Source organism: Lactuca virosa, chromosome 2 (genome assembly GCF_052849685.1).
Source record: "Lactuca virosa cultivar CGN04683 chromosome 2, Lactuca_virosa_CGN04683_v6, whole genome shotgun sequence".
NCBI classification, from domain to species: domain Eukaryota; kingdom Viridiplantae; phylum Streptophyta; class Magnoliopsida; order Asterales; family Asteraceae; genus Lactuca; species Lactuca virosa.
In genome coordinates this window covers 103761864-103778116 of record NC_136427.1, presented here as the reverse complement: position 1 = coordinate 103778116, position 16253 = coordinate 103761864, and positions in this window count along the sequence as shown.

Here is a 16253-nt window from a genome sequence, read left to right as displayed (position 1 = left end):
AAGTCGTGTGCTAGTGATGATTAACTAGGTTTAACTCTTGATTTGTTCTTGAAACCTTTCAAGACCATTAAGACTCCCACTGACTCCTTGACATATAAGATTCTCTTGTCAAGAAACCTTCCTTGACAAAACAAATATTCAAGATTTAGTGTAGTTTTTATGAAGACTATCACTTCACATGATTGGTTCTAGTTGGTCTTTGTCTTATCGAAGACATCACAACTTACCAATCTCAAATGTGCATGAATAAGAAGACCTTTTCCAATTCCACATTTGTTGAGTGTTATAAACCTACTAAAGACTTGTCACTCATTTCACAATCTTGACTCTAAGACTTGATATTGGAACGAAGTATGATTGACTTCTTGATTTAACCATTTCTACAATTCTCGATTCCTCTTCTTAGACATGCAATTGCACTAAGACTCACTTAGAGGATCGATTGAGAAATAGTTCTTAATCATTAAGACATATCATAAAATACAATAAAAGGTACTCTCCCTTCTTCTTAGAATAGAGAAACTTTTATCTTTCTGCCTACTAGATTCTTCTTATTCGTTCTGCTATTGATTGAAACTTTTTCAATCAACTCAAAATTATACTCAATCTTATAAGTATAACCATATCTACTAAACTTTAGTAAATCATGACGAATATCTTTATTACTCTTGTTGTGGACTTGATCGACGCACAACCTAGTGTACTCGATCTCTTAGTCCTTCTCTTGACACTTTGTCAAAGAATTAGTCTAATTTCCAAATATGAAGTTTCTCATTCATCACGCAACCAAGTTGTATGATTCCAAGTTTCTGTCCAATTGAAACTTGGGCGATGAGAATCTTCCCTTATTTGGCAAATTCTCGACATTTCCACAAATAACATAATTAAGAATTAAATCCATTATTGCTAATAATAGAAACAATTAAACATCAATTTTTCATACACACCATTGCAAGGATAAATAAATAAGACAAAATCAAAATTTATTTTATTGCGGAAAAATTTGTCCTTACAATGCAATTCAACTGAAAAACTATGCTATTTCATATTTCTTATCAATATATCCTAACTCTAGAATAGCAGCTCAAAAATCTGATCTTCGAATCCATGCGATCAAAATCCATTTCTTCATGATCAGATTCAGCTCGCTTCTTCCTTAAGCTTCCTTTCTTTTCTTCGATCCTGCAAAACATCAAAATGTAATCTTATCACATCATGTATTAAGAATTAAAAATAGGAACTTATAGAGTTAGTTAATAGATTTTACCTGAAGTAGAGCCATACGTCTTGACTCTCCCATCTCTTAGATCTCTCAGGTAAACAGGGCAGCTTCGTCTCCAATGCCCCTTCTCTTGGCAGTAGAAGCAGATGGACTCTTTTGGAATGGCACAAGGAACTATCTCAGAATTTACCTTTTCTGGATTTCCAATGTCACCATTTTCAATGTCCATTGAAGTTTGGGAGTTTGATTTGCCAGACAAATTTTCTTGATCAGCACGCCAAATCATTTCTGATTTAGCAGCTATAAGCAAATAGGTCAAATCAATGAGGGTCACGTCATGGTCCATCGTATAGTACTCTCTAACGAACTCACTATATGATTCAGGAAGTGACTGAAGAACCCAGTCAACAGCCAACATTTCTGAGATATCGACACCCATCATCCTTAACCTATCAATGTGTGACTTCATCTCTCAGATGTGCACATACACAGGTTTTCCATCTTCGTGTTTACTTGCCAAAAGGGCTTGAGTGAGCTTGAACTTTTCAAGCCTTTGGACTTGTGGGTTAGGGAGAATAATTGGAGGAGGTGGAGGAAGTGAAGCATGACTCTCATTTCCTTGATCGTATCGTGGAACGTCATCTTCATTTGGAAAGCTTGTTCCAAGAGACTTGGGAAGACCATTGTAAGATTTAGACATCTACAAAACGGGAGAAAATTCAAGTTAGTTGATAAGAATCCTTGATGTAACACCCAAACGAAACATCAAGGCTAGGATCCAACACAATACTCTACAACCCAAAAGAGGGATGTCGTAATCTAGTTGCAGAATATTTGAAGGTAGGTAAATGACGATTTACCAATTTCCATCATGAAAAAAGAAAAAGAAATTTAAGTTTTAAATGAATTGAAACTCCTAGATCTTTTGAGATTCATTGAACTTTTCAATGGCATGTTTAATCTCGATTATGCCCTTCAGGTTTGCGACTGGGATGTCGAGGATCACAAACAATGTGTGAATAACCATACGAATCTACGTGGTGCACTCAATGCTACTACCACCTAATCAGTGTGCCGGTTAGCCACACACGCTCCATTGATCTATGATAAACATCGAGCCACCCTTTTCCACCAATGCCAAACCCAAATTACTGTGCCGGTTAACCACACACGCTCCACTAACGTTTCGACAAAGGTACAAAGTGTAATTCCATGGATTAGCATACAATTCCACATTTTTCCTAAAGTAACTATGATTTGGGAATCTGTAAAAGCATGTAGTTACTTTGTACTTCATTATACTTATAATGGAAGGTTTCGTCCTATCCTACCCGTTCGGCTAACGACCCTCCACTAGTCAAGAGTGCGATGGGTAAGAGTGAATACCCATTCAATCGCCATTTTATAGGCAATTTCCTTAAACATCCCTTATAGACAAGCTTCGTGAATGAGGCCTACTAACGGTAAGACTGACTGTTTACTTATACATATATAATACTAGACTTTGAATGTCATATATATAGTATAGGGTGTATTTTACACTTTTAAAATACTAGGTGGTTCAATTTAATAAATTATACTTTTAATTCAATTAAATGTAAACCAAAACTTAATGGATTTATTAACTCTCTTTTAATTATACGCTTTAATTAATTAACAAAACCATAAGAGTGTAATTTAAACTTTTCAAAAATACGAGGGTTTTAGAATTTAACATTTCAAAAATTAAACTTTTAATCAACTTTTAAATTCCAAAACTTGAGGGCAAGTTTTGAAACATTTCAAAACATTAGGGTTTAGAATTTAAGTATTTCAAAATTAAACTTTTAATCAAAAATTTAAATTCCAAAACTTGAGGGCAAGTTTTGAAACTTTTCAAAACATTAGGGCTTAACTATTTAAATTTCAAAAACAAAACTTTTAAGTTCAAATTTAAACTATAAAACCTAAAGGGGAAAATTGAAACTTTTTCACAACTTACTAGGTCGAATATTTACTAATAATAATCCTATATTATCCATATTTAACCAAATCCATCAATTTTGACAAGGATAATCAATCCAAACATAAAAAATCGATTTTAGGCAATGAAAACGAGTATTGGAAATTATCCTCAACAAAATCTGGTGGAAAAATCGAAAAATTCGGCAACATATCCTTGGACTCGTCGAGTACACGAATGGACTCGGCGAGTCTGGCAGTCAGAACCCAGAAAATTCGATTTTTCAAGCAATTTTCGATCAAATAAGCATCAAATTCACTAACAAACAGCCCTAGGCTCTGATACCACTGATGGGTTTCAAGTAATACATCAATCCTATGGTGTACATGCAAACCCTAATAGCTTTGGATCTAGTTTGTCTAATGAACATGCAATTGAATATCCAAAGCCATAAACCCTAGATCTAACATATTATAAACTGAATTAGGGTTTAAAGAATTACCTTTGATTCTTATATAGCAATAACAATCAATTCCTTGCTTTGATTGGCTTCAGAAAGCTTAGTGCCTCAAATGTTGCACCTCTAATGGAGTCACAAACACCACTAAGCAACTTGGATGAAGAGGGAGGAGAGAGGAGGCACCAAAAACGGCTGGAAACCCTAAAGGAAGTGTTGTCCACGTTTTTGGGTCTCAAGGGTACTTTAAATAGGTAGGCAATTAGGGTTATTTAACAAGGAAACCCTAATTTGACTGCTTAAGCCCTAAGCAGCCCATGGACCCCTTCTGGAACATCCCTTGGACGATTTCTAATGGGCTTCCGATAGAATTCGTCCAATCTATTATTCCAAGGTGATTCATAGCCCAATTCCAATTAACCTATAATTACAATTCCAGTCCCCTAAGTTTAATTAATCTCTTTTAGCCACAAAATTAACTCTTAATTAATTCTTGACTAATATTAATTAAACATTATGATTTCTCCTTTAATATATTATCCTCATAATATATTAATAAATCATAATTAAACCTTTCTCTCCTTAATTCATCCTACATATTGCTATGGTGAAGGCAACCCAAAAGGACCATGCTCATAATCGGGTCAAGTACATACCAAAATAGTTATGGACTTACACTAATCCAACAGATCTAGCATTTCTTCACATGGGACTGCTGTATGAGGTATAATCTTGCATCCTTTCTTCTATTTTGGTTAGACCTCATGATCTTGGGAGTTTTTAGGGTTTAACTCCCCTTCTTTTGTGCTTATGAGCTAAGTGAGACATGATCTGAGGTGGGAAACCTCAGATCTGAACCTTATGAGGTCCTTGGAGACTAGGTGCCTCACCTTTAGTTGTCCAAATGAGGGTTGATGATCAAAAACCTTCATGAAGAGCATGTATTGGCGTTTTGAAGCAATAGCATCATGTATGAACGTAAAGATCGAAGCTTTACGTAATTATTGAGCCTTGGGGTGATAGATCTATAGTTTAGAGTGATAGATCTGGTTGAAATCGTCTGAATGAGAAATCAGATCAAAGGGACTCGCCGAGTCCATGACCTGACTCGACGAGTCGGCGAGGGTTTGTCCCGATGGATTTATTGTGCGATAACTCAGCTAGTTGGGGGTCAACTCGACGAGTTGAGCTGGACTTTTGAGACTTCTGAGGATACTAGGGGACTCGACGAGTCGCAGGAGTGCACTCGACGAGTCGGGTCAAACTTGGACTGTTGACCCGAGTTTGACTTCTGTTGATTTTGGGGTTTTGGTCAACATATGTGATAGAGACCTTGGAGGGGTAAAATGGTCTTTTACCCACTTTAAAGAGTTAGAAAGAGAAAGAACCGCCTTCGATTATCTGAGTCGTGAAAAGAGTATTAATAATAGATAATCATCCTTTGTGTTAGGAGGAGGCTAGTTCGAGATCCGAGCGCGAGGTTATTTGCTCACCTGCTAGACGAGGTGAGTTTTCTCACTATACCTTACCTAGAGTGGTAATTACGTGTGACCGGAAGGTCTTATGTGCTATGATGAGTATGTGATATATGTTTCTATGTGATATGTATGTGTTATGTATGTATTGAGTAAGCATGGTATGGACCGGAAGGTCAGTATGGTATGGACCGGAGGGTTAGCAGTGTATGGACCGGAAGGTCAATATGGTATGGACCGGAAGGTTGAAAGAGTAGGACCGGAAGGTCTACTCAGATTGTAGGACCGGAAGGCCCCTGAGACGCATTGACCGGAAGGTCTCATAGAGCTACAGCCTCGAGTGGCTTATGTGTTGTATGTAGTATTTTGGGGAACTCACTAAGCTTCGTGCTTACAGTGTTATGTGTTATGTGTTATGTGTTATGTGTTTCAGGTATCTCAGAGGATCGCGGGAAGGCATCGGCTTGATTGTACACACCAGAGAAAGAGTTATGTTTTGAGGATCCTGGATTATTAATGGAGTTGTGTTTTGTAATTTGAATAAACGAGATTTCTATACAATATGTTATGAAAAGTATGCGATTTTAAAACGAAAAATTTGTTTGAAAAATTACGGTGTTACAAGTTGGTATCAGAGCCTTGGTTTGAGGGATTCGGATGCGCCTTCGGGTAAATCTGGACTCAAACTGAGGATTTGAGAAAAAATTTCAAAGAAATGATTTTTCTAAAGCGAACAAGAGTTTCTAAGAGAAAACGAGTTGGAGCAGTGTGTACAACCAGTCAGAGCCCGTACGGTGATTTCCCAAAATACCCTTACATTATGTGCTATGAGATATTATGTGATATGCTATGCATGCTAGAGATAGGCTAGGTATTTCATATTTTAGGACTAGAGTGGCCTGATCTGTGATGCCTTAGCCTAGGAGTTGTGGTTATATGCGATGTGCCTTCGAGTATGTGCTGAGTATGAGTATCCAGCAGGAATCCTCTAGAGAGGGATTTGAGTAGAGGAGTAATCTAGGAGAGATACCTAGATGAGCATTTGAGGAGTCTACTGAGAGAGTAGTCAGATGCCCGCGTGGGGTAAAGTTGCTTGAGTTCGGTGGTATCCTTTGAGTATGAGGAGAGCCAGTGGGTAATAACCTAGAGTGGTTTTACATGTTGGTAGAGATTATTCGATGCCTGAATGCTGCTTGCTTCGTGCTTTGTGGAACTCTTGATGATGAGAGTCAGCTACTAAGTGAATATGACGATATTCAAGAGGTAGATGGCTAGCATCATAAGGAGTTCTTCAGCAGCTGATGGCGGAGAAGTGTGAGAACCTAGGAAGAGCATAGGAAAGGGTGACCCTAGTCAGATGAGTACACTAACAGGGTAGGATATTTCACAGAGGAGCGAACACGCATGACGGGGTTGGTGATTGAGAAGGTCGAGCAACTACTTAGGAACTCGGGGATGGTCTGTGTGGAAAGTATGGGTAGATGTGGCAGGTAGTATGGGCCCGTACTACTGAAAGCAGAGGGCCCATACTCGATACAGGGAACATTCCGGAGGTTTTAAGTAGCAGATCGAGAGGTGATTTCATGATTCGAGTACCATGATTTGCAGCAGATCGAGAGGTGATTTCATGGTTCGAGTACCATGATTTGTAGCAGATCGAGAGGTGATGCCATGGTTCGAGTACCATGATTCGTAGCGGATTGAGAAGAGATAACAAGGTTCGGGCACCATGATTCATAGCAGATCGAGAGGTGGCCACATGGTTCGAGTACCATGACCCGTGGCGGTTAGGGTTATTGGTTCTACCAGTCATTCTGTGGTGATTGGTTAGACCCAGATCAGATGTGAAAGAGTATGGGGCCAGAGGGCCATGATGAACGAGTTTTAGTGGAGCATCCCTTAAAAAGGGAGATCGAGTTAGCTTCGAGGGATTGTTGGTGAGATGCCAGTTGGAGTCGCAAGACTCAGGGATGAGTAGAGATGGCGGTTATGGAGGATTACGGCATGAGTTGAGCAATCATTTGATGGTGGATATGTCATTTACTGTGACCTGAGCGGTGCTATTTCTATTCTTGTGGGAAACAGGAGAGGTATTGACATTTTCGGTTTCCAAGGTTGGGGGTGAGCCCTGTGGAGTAGCTTTGGTTACGATCTTTCATCAGAGTATCTGGGCGGTATGTCTGCCGAGAGGTAATGTTAGAGCATGAGCAGGTTGTCAGCGGGGCTGAGATGGTTAAGGACAAGGATACACCCTATTTGAGCATAGTAGGGCATGTATTAGCCGCAGCGGCAGACGATCAAGAAGAGGATATTGGGGCGGTGGCTCTTATTGTCTATGATGAGTATCGAATGTGGTAACGAGGACTCCACTCTTATTACAACCCACGTGATGGAACGTTGGTTGAAGAGTCGAGGATGAGGAATATGTTAGTTCGTTATTTTCAGACTAAGAGTCAGGGTTACGACTGGACAGTTGAGATGTCCGGTAGTGGGATGGTACGAGATTCTGAATGACTAGAGGTAGTCATGAGGAGAAGTTTCTGAGGATTTCATCGGAGATTCGGGGTATTTGGAATTGCTTGACCTCCATCGGGAAGATCATCGAGCATTGCGTATCACCTTCCAAGAGTAGGTGCGATGTTCTTGGTAAAAACAGTCTGTGGGTTAGATTGTTGGCGAACCAATTGGTGATGGTTCGAACCCTGAGTGGGGGAGAACCGGGTACTTTTGAGGAGATCAGAGATTTGTTCAAGAGCGGTTAGAGAACTGGATAGAGAGGCCTGCGGTGCGGATTCCTGAGACCAGGGTTATTGGTGGTCAAGGAGAGGTGCAGAGTGAGATAGTGCATGTGGTACATGTTTGAGAAAGGATGAGTGTCTCCACGGCAAGTGGCCGTTGGTCGGAGACCTTGTGGTGGTTAGGAATCCTTCAAGGTTAAAATGGTGAATTCGAGGGGGTTGGCTTGTGAGGTTAGTTCGGCGGTTGAGAATTTCTGGTTCAGAGTATGGGCTATTATATGCAGTATGGGAAGGGAAGAAGTTGATTGGGCAACCAACTTCGGGGTCGTTATGAGTATTCTTGCATGAGTTTTGAGCAATAGAGGAGGAAGTTTCAGATTGTCATCTTCGTGTTCTGAGTCGTTGGCAATTTCTCCGTGTTTTAATTTGGGAGATGGAGTATTCCGGGGTTACAAGTGGCACGAGAGAAAGACCGGTTGCGAGATTTCGAGGAAGCAATGCGGTATCTGAGTATGATGCCATGAGTATGAGATAAGTGGTAGAGTCAAGACACTGCGAGGCGTTGTGATGGTATTTCGGGGTATCCGAGTTTAATGTCCTAAATCTCGGATTATTTTGAGTTTTGAGTTTGAGATGACGAGTGGAGTAGCAAGTGTCTATGGTTCCAGTGGGGGGCCCTTCAGCTAATTGACATCAAATGGATTTATTTGAGAATGTGAATTGCAGCGAGAAAAAGAGGTTTTGTCACGACGGTGGTCGTCCGAAGTAGTGATGCTTAGCCTAGATGGGTGTGTGTGCACCTATCTATGCTGGGCCACAGAGCATGAGTTAATGATCACAGTGTGGTGTCAACCTGAGGATGAGATTGTGAAGTGGTAAGAGTAAGTACGGTAAGACTGCGGGGAGCTGCAGTTTCAATGAGTCAGTGCAGAGAGGTTGTGGTGATGCTACGGGGAGCCGTAGTACTCACTATTCATTGAGAGGTTGTGGTGATGCTACGGGGAGCCGTAGTACTCACTATTCAGTGAAGGGTGTGGTGATGCTATGGGGAGCCGTAGTACTCACTATTCAGTGAGAGGTCGTTGTGATACTGCGGGGAGCCATAGTACCCACTAGTCAGCGAGAGAATGTTGTGATGAAGTGCTCTCTGATCAGAGCTTGACGCATAAGAGTTTTAGGCTTGGGTAGCCCTAATATATGAGTTTGTGGAAGCCTGGGGTCGAACCAGGGGCGAGACTGGGGTCTCCATGTTTGTCGGAAGTCGTTATATTCCGAATTGAGTAGCGGTTTTCGTGGCCAAGGGGAAGTGGATCAGTGAGGTACGCATGGGTTGCGGGCCATGAGTCATGAGTTGAGTGGTTCATTGGGGCGAGTGGTTCCAGCTCTGGGTCAGATCAAACTCTCGAGTTTGAGTTTGGCCCTGGTAGTGCGTTGAGTAGGCAGAATGAGATTCTAGATTAAGAACTGAATTTCATTTGCAAGGGGTTATTGCTTCCATCTGGTGCCTTAGACCTGAGTGGGTCAATTCGTTGGTGTGAGAAAACCGCGAAACGCATGGAACAAATGAGTAGTAGACGACAGAGGTCGAGGGTGAAACGAATTTCGTATTCGCTTGAGGAAAAGCGAACTTCGTGACTTGTGTGTCACACTGGGCCGAGATAGCTAGTGTGGGAAGGAAGTCAGTGAGACATGTTGAGGTATGCAATGGGTAACCCTTGGAGGTTCAACTACTAGGTCGAGAGATGACCTGGTGCTCAGTGTTCAAAGGGATTTGGAGAAGGGAGTTGGGGTTTGATTGCAGTTCAGTGGATGAGTCCCTGGTGTGATGTGATCCTTCCATTCCTTGGTATATGATCTGGATTGTTTATCATGTCTGGGACGAGTGATCGGTAGCCAGTTTTGGGCATGGACTTGTTTTATCGGTCCCCACTAGAGAATCAGAGGGACAGTGAGCTATCGAGGTTTGTTATTCGAGGAGCGAATAACGTGGTGACATCCGGATATGGCGGTCTGCCTGTGTGTTAGGCTACTAGACTTCCTGATTCTTGAGAGCCAAAAGGGGTAGCATAGTGGCAGATGGGTCTGTCCTTTTCTAGGGAGGAGTTCCTGTTTGGATTCAGGTGTCCAGAAAGGAAGATAGTTGTGTGGTAGGAGACCCTTTCGATGGTGCTGTTGGGTTATTTGATTAAATCTATATATTGTGGAAGAGCGATTTCGAGGGCGAGTCTAATTCAAGTGGGGGAGAATTGTAACATCCGGATTTTCAGGGACATTATTGTGTATGTTAATCTTGAGATTTAAGGAGGGACTCGACTAATTGAGGGACCAACTAGCCGAGTCGAGTCGAGTTGCTCGCGTGGATTTAATGAATGGACTCGACGAGTCAGAGGAGGGACTCGCCGAGTAGGTACTGGGCAGAGAAAACCCTAAGTTCCGGGGTTGGAGCATATTTAAAGGAACTTATCGCCTTGGATGCGCCTCATATCTCCTGTGAGAAACCCTAAATCGCCATTGGAGCCATGGGCGAGTTCTTGTGATGAAATCAAGTAATTTGGTGGGTTTTATGGAAGGAAAAGAGCATGATTCAAGCAAGGAACGAGATGGGGGCTGTGGATCTAGCATTTCTTCACATGGGACTGCTGTATGAGGTATAATCTTGCATCCTTTCTTCTATTTTGGTTGGATCTCATGATCTTGGGAGTTTTTAGGGTTTAACTCCCCTTCTTTTGTGCTTATGAGCTAAGTGAGACATGATCTGAGGTGGGAAACTTCAGATCTGAACCTTGTGAGGTCCTTGGAGACTAGGTGCCTCAGCTTTAGTGGTCCACGTGAGGGTTGATGATCAAAAACCTTCATGAAGAGCATGTATTGGCGTTTTGAAGCAATAGCATCATGTATGAACGTAAAGATCGAAGCTTTACGTAATTATTGAGCCTTGGGATGATAGATCTATAGTTTAGAGTGATAGATCTGATTAAAATCGTCTGAATGAGAAATCAGATCAAAGGGACTAGCCGAGTCCATGACCTGACTCGACGAGTCGGCGAGGGTTTGTCCCGATGGATTTATTGTGCGATAACTCGGCGAGTTGGGGGTCAACTCGACGAGTTGAGCTGGACTTTTGAGACTTCTGAGGATACTAAGGGACTCGACGAGTCGCAGGAGTGCACTCGACGAGTCGGGTCAAACTTGGACTGTTGACCCGAGTTTGACTTCTGTTGATTTTGGGGTTTTGGTCAACATATGTGATAGAGACCTTGGAAGGGTAAAATGGTCTTTTACCCACTTTAAAGAGTTAGAAAGAGAAAGAACCGCCTTCGATTATCTGAGTCATGAAAAGAGTATTAATAAGAGATATTCATCATTTGTGTTAGGAGGAGGCTAGTTCGAGATCCGAGCGCGAGATTATTTGCTCACCTGCTAGACGAGGTGAGTTTTCTCACTATACCTTACCTAGAGTGGTAATTATGTATGACCGGAAGGTCTTATGTGCTATGACGAGTATGTGATATATGTTTCTATGTGATATGTATGTATTGAGTAAGAATGGTATGGACCGGAGGGTCAGCAGTGTATGGACCGGAAGGTCAATATGGTATGGACCGGAAGGTTGAAAGAGTAGGACCGGAAGGTCTACTCAGATTGTGGGACCGGAAGGCCCCTGAGACGCATTGACCGGAAGGTCTCGTAGAGCTACAGCCTCGAGTGGCTTATGTGTTGTATGTAGTATTTTAGGGAACTCACTAAGCTTCGTGCTTACCGTGTTATGTGTTATGTGTTTCAGGTATCTCAGAGGATCGCAGGAAGGCACCGGCTTGATTGTACACACCAGAGAAAGAGTTATGTTTTGAGGATCCTCGATTATTAATGGAGTTGTGTTTTGTAATTTGAATAAACGAGATTTCTATACAATATGTTATGAAAAGTATGTGATTTTAAAACGAAAAATTTGTTTGAAAAATTACGGTGTTACACCCTATAGTATATTTTAATTATTTAGGTTTAGGTTCCCTAGAGTTATTGGAGAGTGAGGTAGGCTTTTGGATTCATTTCCCGCTATAATTACTCCTAAACACGTGTTGATCATATTCTGAATAAATATAGTTGATCAGGCTATATTTATCCCTAATATGACTACATAATTGCCCAGGTTTAATCATAATGTTCAATTTCCTCCAGAAGCTTTTATTAAATATTGTTAGGTTATTATCCTGATATGCGCACATAAGTGTGAAATTTTTGTTTTGTTCAGAGTTATTTAGTCCCATTGTGTTTATAGTTGCATATCATGTATGGTTAGATATGCTAGTTCACTATAAATATCACTCTGAAGCCAACCTGTCACACCCCCGAACCAGACGACGGAAACGTGCGGGGGCTCGTGTGACTAACAACTGAATTATCATCACAATGAATATACATGAAACATAACACATTCATCACCAACATTACATATAACAACCAGCATTGTTCACATCAAGTACATTGTTATAAATTACATAAGTTCAAAGTATTAAAGGTACGATGAGTGATGTTACATAAAATGAAACCATACACACTTGAAAATCTTTCTGCTTAACGATTACCTGAGAATACAAGTTATTTTGAAAACGGTCAACATATATAATGTTGGTGAGTTCATAAGTACGTTTGAGTAAAAGTCTTTGTATCTTTCGTAAAAACCCAGAAAATCCGATATTTTCTGTAAAATGTCCGAAAACGATGTGAAAATCAAGTATAGATGCATGTGTGAATTTCATATTAGTAACATATATGAATGTAGTTTAGATTTATTTGTATTGTAAGTAAGTGATAATTGAATATTAATATTTCCCCAGAAAATCCGATATTTTCTGATTTATAGTAATGTCGAGGTTCTTGTATCGTTGAATAAGTTGTTTTGTATTGACACAATCGAAGGGTTAATCTCCGAAGTGTTAAATTTGGTATTGAATCTCTATATGAGCCCTTATAACCATACATGATAATGACTAGGTTGCCTGTCGTGGCATTTTTCCAAATGCCGGTATTTGCTCAAGGTTTTGTCGCCCTAGACTGGCCTAGTCTAGTTGTAGCGAACAGCTAAGGCGTGGGGGGTCACCCCGTATAGATCTATACACAAAATCCCGCGTTCCCTCCAAGAAATCTCGTTATAATTACAGGCTACGATTGTACACTCAAAGGTGCCAACCGACACGTCTCACTAGATTCTCAACCTTTCGTACTATGTTTAATGTTTACGTGTATCTTGTATGTTATCAAATCCAAAGGTACATATATAAGTATACGAAGTTCAATAATTATGTAAAGGTATAGTTACGATCTACTAAGCATGTGAATTTCAGAACAAGCCCAATTAGCATGTAAATGGACCACAAAGGCCCAATAACATGAAAAAGGGTAATTTGGGCCCAATAGGCATGTAATTGGACCACCAAGGCCCAACAAACATGTGACCCATAACTCAGGCCCAAATTCATATGTAAATGGGTCGCAAGGCCCAATAAACATGTCATGGAAAATATTAGGCTCAATATACACTTGAATGGGCCCTTAAGGCCCATTGGCCAAGTAATATGAATATTAGGCCCATTAAAATTGTTATCGACGTATTTCGTTCATTCGTTATTGTTTCGTTGTTTATTTTAGCTCGAGGTTTACCAACTTGATTATAAAAAGTCTTCCTTTTTGTAAAAACGGCAATTTTGGCCAATAAACCTCAAATTTTCAATCAAAGCCCAAAGTTTTGTAAAAATAACACTTTAGTCCATAATTTATAAAAATTTGTAATTTCGTCCCAAATGTTTAGAAATTCACGGTTTTAGTCCAAAAATTTATATTTTGATATTTATGGCCCAGTTTTGCAGAAAAGTGCATTTTCAGCCCTTTGTTTGTAAAAATTTACACTTTCAGCCCAATTTTGATAAAAGTTACATTTTTTGTCCCATTTAGAAATAAATGTTATTTTCACCCCTAAATTTGGTTTATTTACATTTATGCCTCAAACTTTGGTCAAATAACATTTTTAATCCCAAAACTTTCGTTTTTTCGCAAATTTGGACCCAAAACCGTGAGGCCCAAATGTTTGGCCCATCAAGCTAAAACTTACATTTTTGCCCCTTTGGAAAGCATGTTTATCATAAAAATCCATTTTTATACAAGTAGAACCTGTTTGATCCTTATAAAAACATATATGTCACTTTTTGCCCTTATCTTTTGTTTTCTTGACAATTTTGACCCTTAACATGGTTTTTGCCTTAAATTTTTATATCTTCAACATATAAACACTTTTAACTTGATAATATGATGTGTAAGGTGTATTAGTTCATAGATCTTAACTCCATGTTACTTATGATGTCGAGATTTGTTAAGATCTAACACATTTTTACAAAATAAACTAAGAAATCACACAAGACATGCATATAACACATAGATCTACACATTTTACTTGTATTCTCCCCCAAAAATCATATAAAAACCGAAAACAAGGGGGTATGAACTCACCTTTGCTTTGATGTTTCGGTTTTGAAGAAGAAGTGGAAGAAGTTGATGTGATTTTGGCTCTAACAAGCTCCTTGAGTGGTTTTCGAGCTTATGAAGTTTCTAAGGTGTTAGGTCACGAAATGAAGCTTCATAAGAGAGTGTTCTTAGCTTAAGGATGAAAATCAAAGACTTAAATATGATAACAACTTACCAAAGAGTGATGATCTAGATGAGAACCTCTTGAAGATCCACACAAAGTCTCGAAATTATGGATGAGAGAGAGGTATTATTGAGATGATTTTGAAAAGAAATGAAGGTGGTGAGATGTTGGTGTTGGCCGAGAATAATAAATAGAGGAAGAGAGACTAGTCTTGAATTATGTTGGGTTATACAAGTTTACATAGAAGTATGAGAAACAATTACCTTGTTACATGGTGAATAATATGGAGGTGGCACCACCAAAGTCAACCCCCATTTCATTTTTTTTTTACTCATGGGCCGAGAATTTTTGAGCTAGGAGAAGGGGTGGAATAGTTTGGGCCTTTACTTGACTTTACTCGAAATTATGAGGCCTAAATAATTACTCTTCGGCCCAATGGGCTCATTAGATGGTTCACGACCCATTTTGAAAGAAAAAGAGAGTTTATGGCTTACTAGGGTTAATTGGATTAGTTATGGCCCAATAAGGCCCATTAGGGTTAGAATGAATCATTCTAGGCCTAAATGGTCCAAAATGTTATAGATTTGCGAATTGAGTCCATTTAGAATCCAAATAGGGTTTCCAAGTCCAAAATAGTTGAATTGAATGCTTATTGGCCTATTAGGCCCAATAAGGAAATCCTAGTCCAATATAGACTTAAAAAGGGATCCTTAGGGTTTTCAGACTCTTTGTTGAACATGAGAGGTGAATTTAAATGAGCACTGAGTGATATTTACTTAGAGTATATGTTTTACAATGGTTGAATGATTACACAAGAATAGAATTTCCTAGCTAAAATGCTAGTTGTGACAGATTTCGTAATCATATTGTGAAATTGAGAATGCAATTAATACAACCAATGATGTGTGCATAATTAACTACATACTTAATGCATATTTCTAATACTTTTAGCTACAATTATGCTTAATATGGAACAAAAGATACTTATTATGTTTAAATTATGTTTTTTGGCGGCGAAGACTTGCTTGAGACAAAAAGGGAGCATACGAGGAGCAGGAAGCAGGAAACAAGAGCTAAAACAAAAAAAGAAAAGAAGAAGACTGAAGACCACGATGTGGTGACATGACCACGACATGGCGAATGGAATATTCGTGATCATGATGTTGACTTGGCAGACACATGATTTACACAAAGACCACGTCGTGGTGTCGGTCAACCACGACGTGGTGGTCAGATTTCCATAATTTTAAAATCCCAGACATTAGGTCAAAATCAGAGGCATGTGCGACTAAGAACCCTTAGAAAACCAGAAGAAGGTCGAATTAAAGTGACGTTCAAGATTGAAGAAGATTAGAAGGAATTTAACATTGATCTAGTTGGTTTGATTATTATACTCATGTTTAGCTTATTTTACTTAGATTTAATGTGTTTTTCTGCTACAATGAGAGGCTAAATACATCTTACTTCTGTTTGGTGAATATGAACTTGATCCATATGTGTTGATTTCAATTATTGGATTATTATAGTTGATTTTACTTGTGTCTGATATATATAAACCTTATCATGTTTTAGTTTTACTTTATATTGCTTATAAATAAGATTTTATGTGTTAATTGATCATATTAATTGCATGAATATATCTCCTAATTGTTTATGATCATTAGATAATTAGAGGTGGGATTAATCACATCTTAGTTTAAGTAATTAAAGCTAGTAACTTTAACTATGTTAGAGAGCATGATTAGTATTAATTTGTGTTTGGTTGCTTGAATTGAT